The sequence below is a fragment of the Emys orbicularis genome, chromosome 8 (genome assembly GCF_028017835.1).
Source record: "Emys orbicularis isolate rEmyOrb1 chromosome 8, rEmyOrb1.hap1, whole genome shotgun sequence".
NCBI lineage: Eukaryota > Metazoa > Chordata > Testudines > Emydidae > Emys > Emys orbicularis.
In genome coordinates, this window is record NC_088690.1 from 17,890,027 (window position 1) to 17,904,670 (window position 14,644).

Consider the following 14,644-nt stretch of genomic DNA (forward strand, 5'->3'; position numbering starts at 1 on the left):
GCTGGTCCCGCTCCTTCGGCGTACCCGCCGCCGAATTGCCGCTGAAACCACGGGACCGGCGGACCTCCCGCAGGCATGCCGCCGAAGGCAGCCTGACTGCCGCCCTCACGGCGACCGGCAGACCACCCCCCGCGGCTTGCCGCCCCAGGCACGCGCTTGGTGCCTGGAGCCGCCCCTGATTCCAAACAATGATACTGGATAAAGTACAGTACTTAGGAATGAAAGTGTTTCAGAGAACCAAGCAAATTCAAAAGCACAATCCAACAGCCACATGACAGGCCCAGAGGCAGCAGTAATGGCAGCAGTACAAAGGTCTAAAGAGCTTAAAGAAGAAAGAAGACAAAAGCTACCACAGGAAAGAATCTGTCACAGCCTAGTATCTGGATTCGAATGAGTAAAGTGTGGTGTAAAAAGAACTTGGATCCACCCTGCTAGCAGAAACAGACAAGGAGGAAGCATAAGGCAAAGAGGAAGCAAATAGATTGTCACTCTTTCATTTTATTAAATACAAAACAAATATTTTATGCCTGTTTCAACCATAAAATCACCATAGAGCACTTGTGCTAATGTTTTCAGTAGTAAATCGAAAAGTGTCCTACTACTGCCGTACTGGGTACTGCCAACCCTAAATGCTCAAAACTCCTGAGACAGGGCTCCAAAGTCATCATTCAATGAGACAAGTCTTGGAATGAGGTATGACTCCAAGTGAGCATGGTTGGCAGAATTTTATGGGTTTGGGAGAAAATGCTGGGGAAAGGCCTAATTTGTTGAATTCAGATCTGAATCCAAGCTTTCCCTAAGTTTGGCAGCATTTAGATTCTGGTTCCAATCCCATCCTGCACACAGTCCCAGGACAAAATGTTCAATATAAAATCTGCATCTGGAGTCCAACGTCCCCACATCTTGCGAGGGTCATATCCTGGGCTATAATTTGGCCTATCTCTAAAAAAAAAAAATCGGTATGTTTTGAACTGTGTTCAGAATCTAGAAAAGTTTTCCTGTTGTCTACATGTTAGGGGTTAGAGAGCTGACTCTCAGGAGGTTTGAGAACAAAGACAAGTTACTTATAATCTAAGGGTACAGCTACACTGCAGTTGGCGCGGGCTTCCCAACTCAGATAGACAGACAAGTGCTAGCTTTGCTTGAGCTAGTGCACTAAAAATAGCAGCGTAGCTAGGCAGCTGCTTGGGCTAGCTGCCCGAGGATACATCCCGAGGGGCTGGGCAGGTTCATACTTAGGTGGTTAGCCTGCGTGCCACAGCTGCCTGTGCTACCCCCCAACTAAACTGCTATTTTTAGCAGGCTAGTTCATGCAGAGCTCGCATATCTGTCTACCTGAATTGGGAAGGAGACGCCCAGCTGCAGGGTAGACGTACCCTAGGTATAAGACTGACACAACAGGTGGATACAGAGGAAGTACAAGGAAACAGTTAGACGATACTGGTACTGGTCAGTGGCTTTAGCAGACCATCTGTTATGCACTTATGAACAAATGACAGTTCTAGCTGTGAAATGTCCATTCAGAACAAAGGGCGGGTTTTCCCTAGTTCTTCTGAAGGTGCACAAGGGAAGTGGGGAGAGCACAAAGATCCTTCCAACCATAGGCGCCGACTCCATGGGTGCTCCAGGGCTGGAGCACCCATGGAAAAAAAATTAGCGGGTGCTTAGCACCCACTGACAGCCAGCTCCTCCCCCCCCTCCTGCCTGCCGGCAGCCCCACTGATCAACTCCTCCCCCTCCCTTCCAACGCCTCCTGCGCCCCGCAATCAGCTGTTTTGTGGCATGCAGGAGGCTCTGGGAGGAAGGGTGAGGAGAGGGGATGGGATGTGCTCGGGAGTGGGCAGAACTGGGTGGGAAGAGGTGGGGTGGGAAGAGACGGGGTGGGGACTTGGGAGAAGGGGTGGGTTGGGGGCAGGACCTGGGGCGGAGCGGGGGTGGGAAGAGGTGGGCCGGGGGTGGGGACTTGGGGGAAGAGGGTGGGTGAGTGCAGGACCTAGGGCAGAGTGGGTGGTTTAGCACCCCTCGGGCCCAGGGAAAGTCGACGCCTATGCTTCCAACCGCTTGCACTCCCCACTCAAGGGCCAGGGACAATAGCGGTCTCTACCTTTGGTAGTGGCTCTGCACTGTGGTTAAATGCCAGAATCTAACCTAGAGCATGTTAAAGGCCATGTTCCAGTATGTTTACTTGTGTTGAGTAGCATCTTACTACATGAGAAGTCCCGCCGATGGCAAAGGGACTGCTTATAGGGGCTGGTAATAATTAATGAGAGTGTGGGTGTCAGAATCTGCCCTAAATCCTTTCTGGAAATGTCACTGACCTATCTGCATTTCTAGGGGAAGGCTGATGGTTTAGCTTCCCTCACTGTTTGTGCTCCTCTGTATATATGTTAGTTGGAAACTGGATTTTGTTTTCTTAAGCCTCCATTTCTTACTTGTTTTTACCCACTGTATATTTTGCAGGCAAAACTGTAAATATTTCTAAAGAACGTGGCTACTAGTGCATCGTGATACCATGTGTCCTGTTACCTAACTCAATATTTTTAATTACTTGCCTTTATTGGTGAGACAAAATGTAGAGTCAAGTTTCGACTAATACCTTTTATTGGACTAATGCTGCAATATTGACAGTCAAGCTTTAGGGATGTAGAAAACTCCCCTCCAGGTCAGGAAGGGATTGACTCTGAAGAATGGATTCCTATACCCAGACAGCTTGTTTGTCAATATTGTATAGTTAGTCCAATAAAACGTATTACTGAAAAGTTGGTTCTAAATGTAGTCTGTAAAGAAAATATTTGAGCTTTTTAGGCCACACAGTTATGACTTCTTATAAATATCTAATTTGTGTGGAATCACCCCAAATTAGGAGGCTGATATTAGTGGCCCTTATGGTGGCTACCATTTCTTATTGTAAAAACATCCCTCTGTCCAGATCTTCAGCTGCGTCAATTCGTATAGCTCCATTCCATCACTGTTCACGCTGATTTACACAGGCTGAGAATCTGGCCTGGGGTTCTTACTTTGAGTATTTGTCGCGTAATTCTGTTCAGTGAGAACTTTTTATAGCCATATACAAATATCTCATTCAAATTACAAGCAGCAAGGAAGTCCACCCCACAGAAGAGTTGCAGCCACTTGTATCTGATCTGATTTGGCCCATTTATACCCTATAGTATTTAAGAATGGTAAGATGGGGCAGATATATCTATTATCCTTCATTTTTATTTGTATTATAATAGCGCCTAGAATTCCCAGTCAGGATCAGGGCTCCATTGTGGGAGGTACTGTTCCAAGAGACAGTCTGTGATCCAAAGTGTTTATAGTCTAAGGCCCTGGTCCTGCAAACAGCTCCAAGTGGTGGGCCCCTGCACCTACACACAGCACATTTTTCTCAGACAGAATACCCGCTATCAATTCACACAGCACATATCTGATCTAGATTTATGTCGTTGAATAATAGTGTCATGAATGCTAAAGTGTCCATAGTTTGGCAAATCTACTTCAAACTCAGTTCATAAATAAAGCACAGCCACTCCTCCTTCTAAAATAATTACAGCTAGCCAAACATATATTTCTATTTTCAAACAGCAGGTGTTTTTTTTTAATGGAAAGTGTCTTTGTCGTCAGTGCTCTTAATAAACAAATTGAATAGTGACATGAGGTATTGACTGAAATATCTAGAAGAAACAAGAGCTACACACCAGGGAAGGCAGGAAAAGCTCTCAGCCCACATGGACATTACTCAGTGCTCAGAGAAACTCATAGACTCATAGTATCAGAGGGGTAGCCGTGTTAGTCTGAATCTGTAAAAAGCAACAGAGGGTCCTGTGGCACCTTTAAGACTAACAGAAGTATTGGGAGCATAAGCTTTCGTGGGTAAGAACCTCACTTCTTGCATCTGAAGAAGTGAGGTTCTTACCCACGAAAGCTTATGCTCCCAATACTTCTGTTAGTCTTAAAGGTGCCACAGGACCCTCTGTTGCTTTTTTCATAGACTCATAGACTCATAGACTTTAAGGTCAGAAGGGACCATTATGATCATCTAGTCTGACCTCCCGCATGATGCAGGCCACAAAATCTGACCCACCCACTCCTCGAATAATTCTCTCCCATGACTCAGCTGTTGAAGTCCCCAAATCATGATTTAAAGACTTTAAGTCGCAGAGAATCCTCCAGCAAGCGACCCCTGCCCCATGCTGCGGAGGAAGGCGAAAAACCTCCAGGGCCTCTGCCAATCTACCCTGGAGGAAAATTCCTTCCCGACCCCAAATATGGCGATCAGCAGAACTCCAAGCATGCGGGCAAGATTCTCCAGCCAGACCCACATTGACCATTGATACTAATTACCAGCGATGGCACGTTATTGACTTATTGACTAAAATCACATTATCCCATCAAACCATCCCCTCCATAAACTTATCAAGCTTAATCTTAAAGCCAGAGAGGTCTTTCGCCCCCACCGTTTCCCTCGGAAGGCTATTCCAGAACTTCACCCCTCTGACGGTTAGAAACCGTCGTCTAATTTCAAGCCTAAACTTCCCGACGGCCAGTTTATATCCATTTGTTCTCGTGTCCACATTAGTACTAAGCTGAAATAATTCCTCTCCCTCCCTGGTATTTATCCCTCTGATATATTTAAAGAGAGCAATCATATCCCCCCTCAGCCTCCTTTTGGTTAGGGTAAACAAAGCGAGCTCCTCGAGTCTCCTTTCATACGACAGGTTTTCCATTCCTCGGATCATCCTAGTAGCCCTTCTCTGTACCCGTTCCAGTTTGAGTTCATCCTTCTTAAACATGGGAGACCAGAACTGCACACAGTACTCCAAATGAGGTCTCACCAGCGCCTTGTATAACGGAAGCAGCACCTCCTTATCCCTACTAGAAATACCTCGCCTAATGCATCCCAAGACCGCATTAGCTTTTTTCACGGCCACGTCGCATTGCCGACTCATAGTCATCCTGCGATCAACCAGGACTCCGAGGTCCTTCTCCTCCTCCGTTACTTCCAACCGATGCGTCCCTAGCTTATAACTAAAATTCTTGTTAGTCATCCCTAAATGCATCACCTTACACTTCTCACTATTAAATTTCATCCTATTACTATTATTCCAGTTTACCAGGTCATCCAAGTCTCCCTGCAGGATATCCCGATCCTTCTCCGAATTGGCAATACCTCCCAACTTTGTGTCATCCGCAAACTTTATCAGCCCACTTCTACATTCGGTTCCGAGGTCAGTAATAAATAGATTAAATAAAATCGGACCAAAAACCGAACCTTGAGGAACTCCACTGGTCACCTCCCTCCAACCTGACAGTTCACCTTTCAGTACGACCCGCTGCAGTCTCCCCTTTAACCAGTTCTTTATCCACCCCTGGATTTTCATATCGATCCCCCATCTTTTCCAATTTAACCAATAATTCCTCATGCGGTACCGTATCAAACGCTTTACTGAAATCGAGGTATATTAGATCCACCGCATTTCCTTTATCTAAAAAATCTGTTACTTTCTCAAAGAAGGAGATCAGGTTGGTTTGGCACGATCTGCCTTTCGTAAAACCATGTTGTAATTTGTCCCAATTGCCATTGACCTCAAGGTCCTTAACCACTTTCTCCTTCAAAATTTTTTCCAAGACCTTGCCTATTACAGATGTTAAACTAACAGGCCTGTAGTTACCCGGGTCACTTTTTTTCCCCTTCTTGAAAATAGGAACCACATTAGCTATTCTCCAGTCCAACGGTACCACCCCCGAGTTTACAGATTCATTAAAAATTATCGCTAACGGGCTTGCAATTTCTCTCGCCAGTTCCTTTAATATTCTCGGATGAAGATCATCCGGTCCGCCCGATTTAGTCCCGTTAAGCTGTTCGAGTTTGGCTTCTACCTCGGGTACTGTAATGTCAACCCCCCCTCCTTTATTCCCCTCTGTCACGCTGTCTCTATTCCTAAACCCTTCATTAGCCTCATTAAAGACCAATGCAAAATATTCGTTTAAACATTGTGCCATGCCTAGATTATCCTTAATCTCCACTCCATCTACAGTCTAAAGCGGTCCCACTTCTTCTTTCTTTGTTTTCTTCCTATTTATATGGCTATAAAACCTCTTACTATTGGTTTTAATTCCCCTCGCAAGGTCCAACTCTACACGGCTTTTGGCCTTTCTCACTCCATCTCTACATGCTCTGACCTCAATAAGGTAGGTTTCTTTGCTGATCCCTCCCCTCTTCCACTCTTTGTACGCTTTCTGCTTTTTCTTAATCACCCCTCGGTCATCCAGCTCGGCCTAAATCTCCTGCCTACGATCCGTTTTCCCTTTCTCGGGATACAGGCCTCCGACAGCTCCTGCAACTTCAACTTGAAATAATCCCAGGCGCCTTCCACCTTTAGATCCATAAATATGTTAGTCCAATCTACTTCCCTAACTAGTCGCCTTAATTTATTAAAGTTAGCCCTTTTGAAATCGTAAACCTTAGTCTCCGATTTAATTTTGTTAATCCTTCCATTTAGTTTAAACCGAATTAGCTCATGATCACTCGAGCCAAGGTTGTCCCCTACAACCATTTCCTCAATGAGGTCCTCACTACTCACCAAAACCAAATCTAAAATGGCATCCCCCCTCGTCGGTTCAGCAACTACTTGATGAAGGAATTCATCAGCTAGCACGTATAGGAAAATCTGAGCCCTATTATTGTTACTAGCATTTGTTCCCCAATCTATATCCGGGAAGTTAAAGTCTCCCATGATTACACAGTTCCTATTAGTATTTACTTCCCTAAAAACATTAAAGAGTTCCCTGTCCATATCCAGGCTAGATCCCGGCGGTCTATAGCACACCCCAAGCACTATCCCAGGGGAGGCTCTAGTAGTTTTTTTACCCAATGTGAGTATTGCCCAGACAGACTCCGTCTTATCCATTCCATCACTTATTATTTCTTTACAGTTTACCTCATTATTGACATACAATGCTACTCCCCCACCTTTACCTTTGTTCCGGTCGTTCCTAAACAGCACATACCCTTCCATACCTGTACTCCAGTCATGACTACCGTTCCACCACGTTTCGGTTATTCCTACGATATCCGGTCTCATTTCTCGGACCAGGAGCTCCAATTCCTCCATTTTGTTACCTAGGCTTCTCGCATTGGTGTATAAACATCTTAATTTATGCCGTTTAGCCTCCCTCCCATTTGTTATCCGATTTGGTACGGACACTGTACAGCCAGTATGACCTATTAGTCTAGTATCCATCCCCCCCGTCTTCCTTATGTCCAATCTCTTCCCCCCGGCTATGTCTGTTCTTGTCTCGTCACCCTCCTTCTCAATGTTGTAATTTGGCGTGGAGATTAACTGGACATCTCCCAACCGTCTCCCCCGAATTCCTAGTTTAAAACTCTCTTGATGAGATGAGCCAGCCTCCCTCCCAGAAGTCTATTTCCTTCCCTACTTAGGTGAAGTCCATCCCGTGAGAACAGTTGCCTGTCCCCGAAAGCCTCCCAGTGGCCATACATCCCAAAGCCCTCCTTATAGCACCACTCCCTTAGCCAACTATTTATCATCACAATCCTGTCAGCCCTTTGCTGCCCTTCTCTAGGAACAGGCAGAATCCCACTGAAAATGATCTGAGCCTCGATTTCCTTAAGCGTCTTCCCCAGCCTGGCATAATCTCCCTTGATTCTCTCTAGCGAGAACCTAGCCGTGTCATTCGTTCCTACGTGAAGGATGATCAAGGGGTTCTTACCTGCTCCTTTTAGGATCCTTTTCAACCGCAGGTCCACATCCCGTATCTTAGCGCCCGGCAGACAGCACACCCTTCTGTTCTCTGGGTCCGCCCTGGTCACAGGCCTGTCTAACCTCCTCAGTAAGGAGTCCCCAATCACATAAACCTGCCTTTGCCTGGTGACAGTGCGATCTACTAATCTATCCCCTGTTCCCTCTAGTCGCAACCCCTGTCTGTTCCTATTTTCCCTTATAGTCTCTCTTATGCCACCCTGTACTGTCCTGGGGCCCAGATTTGGTGCTGTCTCCATCAACTCCTCCCCTCTTTCTATGGGACTAGCTGCTCTTCTCTTCTTCCTCACCCTTCCCCCTTCAGTGACCATCTGCTGCACCCCTTCCTCATTATCCAAACACCCAAACCTGTTTCTGAGCTTGGGCTTAGGGTGGGGAACGCATGTTTTCTTCTTTAAAATATAGTGCTTTTTTTGCATTCAACTAAAAAATCAGCTTTGATGCTAAACCTCAGATTTAGAATATAGTATAATGTAAGTTTTGGAATGTTTGAGAAACACTGGACTAGAGATAACAAGGGGCCAAGACAAAACTCTTATGCACATGCTCAACATCATTATTAAGTCAGCAGGACTGAACCATGTGGTTAAGTGGACATTGACCATCCACACAGACCAGTAACGATGCTGGTTTCTAAGATTTAAAGGACACACATGTGCAGTAGGTAGCTAAATGTAAGTCCCTCTATCAATGACTGAAGGAAGGCGGAGTCAGATTTGCAGGCTTTTGAACTGATGGTTCCATGTAATCTACAAGGGTTAGAAGTCACCAAGCCACCTCTCCCTCACAATCCAGGAGGTTTCTGTAATCTCTGATAGGTAGTTTCTCTATTTAAGTATTCATATGTATTCATCATAGGAGCCTCTGAGCAGCATCAAGGAGTGTCAAGATGGTTTAACAATATGCCTGTGCATAATTTAATGGGTAGGGGCTTGAATCTCCTTTCACTCACACTGGTGTAAATCAGGAGTAGCAAATTAAATCTATGAAATTACACCAGTATAACTGGTGTAAATGAATCAAGACTCAGGCTTCATGTTCTCATAAAGTAAGATCACTCCCAAATTTCTGTAAGGTCATAGTAGTTTAGACCAGAGAGTGGTGAGGTAATCATTTCTAGCTCATTTTGCTATTTATCTTTTATATTATCATTATTCATGTGATTAAATAAAGCCCACAGAACACAATGGGCCTGGTTAGGAAAATGATTTCTTGCACATACATTTTAAATGAAATGCAATGGCACTTTGTGATTCAGACCTTAGTAGGCACAAAATTTAGAATAACTCTGTTTATCTGTGCAAACTTTCCTTAGCCTGTTGCAACTCCAAATGTCTTAACTGTTACGCATGGGTGTTTGGGAGAATATACTAAAGAAAAAGTTTACAAAGACTTAATTTTTCTCCTTCCTACAAAGGACTCCAAATCTTTACTATTCAGCACAGCTGCCTAGAATAGGCAACACTAGTGCTTTTGTCCAGTGATTCAAACTGAGTGGGAGTGAATACCATTAACCCTTAAAACAGAATTATCTTATTCTTTTGATTTCACTGCACACTATAATATGCTTGTGGCCATATTTGGAACACATCCGGTTTAATCTAGAAGGACACAGGAATAATAGATATCATTCAGATCATAATTAGCCATGTACTTGCAATAGCGGGATGTAAAGTAAAAGGAAAAACACTAAAAATGTTGTTTTTTTGGACCATGACAAAGAGCTTTTTAAATGAGTTTGGGCATTTTTAGTGTCTGACTCATGTCTGGAGGTCTTTGCTACACTCCAGAATCCTTTAACTTTTGTGTTTTTTATTTCTGTCTTTGACAATGACATGCTAATTAGCTCCGGGCTAATAGCTACTGCCTTTAAGTGCTTATTGCTCTCCTTTGTTTTCTGTTACGCGAAAATGTCAGAATTTTAGGTAGCATTGTGTCTGATCATGACAAGAGTGAAGGAAATTTTAGCATATCCTGTGACAACAGATTAGACTCCCTTCATCCAGGGCTTTTGCTAATAAATCAAAGTTTACTCTTTAGGACAAGTTTTCCATTTCAATGTTAAACTTATGTTTCTTATTGTTTTTCCTGTTACTGCATCATAAATACGCAAAAGGCACATGGGAATATACTCGGTGGAAATATCATTTGTAAGAGGCCATTGATTTATCAAGCCTATATTTATGTAAAGAACATTCAAATATATTTGTACACACTTTTATCCAAGTTTTACGTAAGGCCAATACATGGTAGGGCAGGACTTTGGGAGTTCAAGGACAGAGGGCCCAATCCTGTCCCAAAGAAGTCAATAGGACCTTTACCTTTCACTTCCAGGGGCTCTGGATCATGTCCAGAGTCTGCAAACACTTACTATTAGGTATAAACAAATGGAACCATTCATAACAGTAAATACCACAACTAACAGACCTTGCAGGATCAGGCCCTATGACCCCAATCATGCAAACGCTTATGTGCATAATTTTTCCCGTGTGACTGGTCATGTGAATTGAGTTATACACAATGCTTAAGTGGTTGTAGATTCAAGGCTTTAGTAGATACTCATACACTATAAATATGGGGTAAAATTTGCAAGAACACCTAAGGGATTTAGGACCTTACATCCCCTTGAAAGTCACATGGGGATTTTGAAAATTTTACCCTAAGTCCCATTTTCAAAAATAACGTAGGCCCAGACTTTTAAAGGTATGTAGGCATTGCTGCACTCTGTGTTGTAATGCTAATTTGAAAATGGGATTTAAGATCCTAAAAGGGATTTAGGCATGTCAGTTAGACATTGCAACACTCAGCGCAGCAATACCTAAACACCTTTAACGATCCAAACTGTAGGCCCTTAGGAGCCTAAGGATAGGTCTACACTAGAAGCGCTATATCGGCACAGCTACACCAATGCAGCTGTGATGCTGTAGTGCGCCTGGTAAAGACGCTCTAGGCTGACGGGGGAGCGCTCTCTCATCAGCATAATTACTCCACGTCCGCAAGAGGCGGACGCCATGTTGGTGCTGTCATAGTGACATAACGCTGTCTACATGGGGGAGTTAAGGTCAGTATAACTACGTGTCTGCGGGACGTGGATTTTTCACACCCCTGAGCGACATAGTTATACCAGCATAGGTTTGTAGTGTAGACCAGACCTCTGTCTTTTAAGGAGATCCTGGTAACCTGGGACACAATGTATGTCATCCTTTGCAGCTTTACACTGACTGAAATAGAAACATGGATCTGTGGCAGGCATTGTCCGAGAAAAGAAAACCCAGTCAAGTTGGTTGTGAAACCAGACTCCTGGCTTCCATAAAGGGAGGTAAAAGGCATAGGAAAGGTGGCTTAGAAAATCTCAGCCTAAAAAGTCAGGTTGCCTCAAAGGCAGATAGGCCCTCTATTTCCAATCATCCCATATTCTATATTTTGATCAAACATTTCACTAGTTCATGCTGAATCCCACTGATCCTTGAGAGAGAAACTTCTGCATGGTTTGGCACACTGTCAATGAACACTGTACTTTACAGAATGTGTAACAGACAAGTCCCTCATCGGCCGATCATACAATCTATACTAGACAAATACCATACACAGTGCAAGAAAGCACAGCGACGTTGTGGTACACAGGACAGCTTTGGGTAAGAAGTAGGTATTAAGGGGTTATATGGCGGAGAAGGATTTTGGTGCTCAGCACATCAGTAACTGGGAGACGTTCCAAGGGTAGGAGGCATGAAGAAGGTAAGAAGATGTGAGAGGGAGAGGAAAGCAAAGGGCCTAGTTATCCTGTCACTGACACTGATGTAAATGAGGAGTAATTCCAATGAAGGCAACGGGGTTACACTGACGTAAGCCAGGTGGGAGAGGAGACTCAAGCCCAAAGAAGCAGATAAAAGTGGATGTGGATGAGCAGAGGGAATGAGAAACAGATGAGATGCAGAATGCAGTAAAACAGATGTAGACGGTAGTGGGTGTAAAAACAGAAACAGACTCAATGTCACAGTTTTGCTACGATAAATATTTATCATAATGTCTCGGGTTAAGAAGACTGCAGCATCTGGGCAGCCACCATGCAACTTCATGAACAACACATCAGTGGCAGCAACCACTGCACAAAGGCTTCACCAGATGAAGGCTCTAATTGGCTGTGTGATAGTAAGGGAGGAATTCTGAGCATCGCTGTACAAAACAAGAGTCTTCCAGAGAGGTTAAATTGGATCTGACCATCATCTCGTAGTCTCAGAATGAAGCTGGCGGGAATGATTAAGCAAAAGCAATGTGAGGAAAGGCTAAACATTCCTGGAGGCTTAACAAAAAAAGAAAAGAAAAGCTTAGAGTAGTTTTTTGACTATGGTTTTTACCCCTCCCCCCCCCACTCCCCAAAGAACTGAATGATAAACAGTGCCGGCTTTAGGCCGATTCCCCTCATTCCCCCGAATTGGGCCCCGCGCCTAAGAGGGCCCCGCACCTAAGAGGGCCCCTTGCCCTAAAGAAGAGCGCCTAATTTAGGTGTCTTTTTAATTTTTACTCACCCTGCGGCGGTCCGGGTCTTCGGCGGCACTTCAGCAGCGGGTCCTTCACTTGCTCCGGGTCTTCGGCGGCATTTCGCCGGCGGGTCCTTCGGTGCCGTGAAAGACCCGGAGCGAGTGAAGGACCCGCTGCCGAAGTGCCGCCGAAGACCCGGAGCGCCGCAGGGTATTCAAATTGGGCCCCGCACTTCCTAAAGCCGGCCCTGAGAAAGAGAATGCTCAAATGGCATGAGAAACATGGAAGCAGCCACCAGGGACTCAAAGAAGAAAAAAACAAACTAGGGACCAGTATCAGGCTAGAGACCATAGTGACAACAGGCAAAGCTAGGAATGCAGAGAAAATAGCAGAGCCGGAAATACAGCATTGATGGCCACATACAACAATCTGACTAAGAAGATACTGAGTCCTGTTCTCAACAAGACATTGAGTCATGTTCTTACGCACACAAAAATCTCTAGCTTGAGTTAAATGGTGCTTTAAAGTTAAGCTAGCTGGCCTATCAGGGGCTTGAATGCCACTGAAGCCTGAGCTAATAATGCAGTGGGAACTCAGCTATAATGCTGTCAGCCCCCAATTTCCCTCTCAGGGGTATTCCTTGTGTCCATCTCCCTGCTTCATCCAGACCAGAAGTTATCTCCACCCAGTATAAATACCCTACTTCAATGTTTGGGCCTTATCTTAGCATGTGGGTCTCTGTAACTATAGAATCTATAGCTCTGCTATATTTGTTCACTCAGATGGTGTTTGGGGGAAGACCTTCTTCCCAGTGTGTGGCTTCCTGGGTTAAGGCTGACACCGAACTGCTTGGGCAGTCATGGTGTGGTGCCAGCAAGACTTATGTATCATCTAAACTGTCTGAGGATGGGATCCACTGGACTGACCACCAGTACTGGAACAAGATGAAATCCCTGAAGACACTGTACTGCCAGGCAAATGACCACAACTCCCAGACTGGTAAAAATCCAAAGACTCACCAGACTACAAGCAGTTTGACTGGGTACTCTCCGGGCCCCCAAATATGGAGGCTGTCTACATCCTAGACAGCTCAAGGGCCCTGGGGAAGTTCATGGGTGACTGAATGTGGAGGAGACTGAGGAGGACCCAGAATCAAGGCAAGTCCCAGTCACAGCAATCTTGGTTGAGGTGGAGCAAGCGCTCACCACTGTGGGCCACAGCTACTCTGGGAGGAAATGGAGGAACAGACGGGAAAGGGAAGAAGTGACACAAGAACAAGCATCAGTTCTGCCTCAGAAGGACGTGAGTCACTGTTGCTATTTTGGTTAGGAGGGATATGACATAAGGGGCCTAACATTGTCTGTGTAGGACCAAAGTGCACAAAGGGATGCTGTGTGGTGGAGGACAAGCTTTAGGAAAGCCAGTCGTAGCTTCCCTTCTGGGGTGGAAATCACCGTGGCCCCCTTCTGTCCTGGCATCCAGCCCTTCCCCTCATGGTACCCAGAGAGAAGGCTTTAGGTAATGTTGCTTTTATGTTGCCTTCAGGTGTGGTAAATACCATTCCCCCATCCCACCCTGGTCTCCACACACAGCCCCAGCATCCATCTGTCCCTCCCCTTCCCAGGATCCAGTGAGACTGCTTTTGTGTCTTCTGGGAGTGACAACCACCATTGCTCAACAAGATGTCATTGAACCGTCCTCTGCCAGGTGCTCTGATATCAGTGTTCAGCTGCATGACCATGGCAGTGGGCGCAGACATCCATATCATTAGGAGGAATAAAGTTTCAATTGTCCCAATTTAAAAAGGCCTGATCGTCAGAATACCCTGGCATCATGTACTCTGCCCGGGAGCCACCACCAGTGGTCCACCAAAGCCTGCAGCTTTCCACGAACCACAGTAATTACTGCCTTGCAGACCTCCATCACCACAGCACCGATTGCTGATTTCTTGACACCAAACTGATTAGCCACTGACCTGTAACAGTCAGGGGTAGCCAGCTTCATTATGGCAATAGCTACCTGCTTCTGGATGCCAGAGCAGGTCTCAACTGTGTATCCTAGCACTGAAGGGCTGGGGCAAGCTCCTTGTGCAGTTCCAGGAAGGTGGCCTTCTTCATCATAGGGAAATTCTGTTCCCATTGCTGGCCATCCCAGCACTGTGTTACACTTTTTGAGGTCCAGAACTGCCTGTCTTGTATAACCTGCAAGACATAGGGAGATTGCACAGCTCTGAAAGTCTGTTACATGTCTCCACGCCATCATAGCTACAAGTAGCTTGCGCAGTCGCCTCGGGAAAGCATGTTGTCGGCTTCTCAGGATGACAAACTGCTACTGAAAGGCTCTTCACTGAGTCTCGTTCCCTGTATTCGGCCTCTTTGTCT